Source organism: Charadrius vociferus, unplaced genomic scaffold, assembly GCF_000708025.1.
Source record: "Charadrius vociferus isolate BGI_N301 unplaced genomic scaffold, ASM70802v2 scaffold1158, whole genome shotgun sequence".
NCBI classification, from domain to species: Eukaryota; Metazoa; Chordata; class Aves; order Charadriiformes; family Charadriidae; genus Charadrius; species Charadrius vociferus.
In genome coordinates, this window is record NW_009649701.1 from 12,252 (window position 1) to 12,529 (window position 278).

Below are 278 nucleotides of genomic sequence, written 5' to 3' on the forward strand. Positions count from 1 at the left end.
TCCATCGTAGGGTGCTGAGCCCCAGCGCTGCCCGCGGGGCTAAAAGACATCCCCCCTCCCCGGGCCAAGAGCGAGCGCCAAGCTGGGGTGCAGCAAAGCACACCCCCCCAAATTATTCCCCCCCCAGGACAGCAATGACAACAGCACACGGGGTGGGAAAGGTTCGGCTGTATTGATTCTGGAAGGAAATACAGGCGGTAATACAGAAGCTTTGCAAGCGCAGATACATACGTAGTCTCACCAGAGCCCACCGGAGGGGGGGGGGGGGCGGTGTGGGG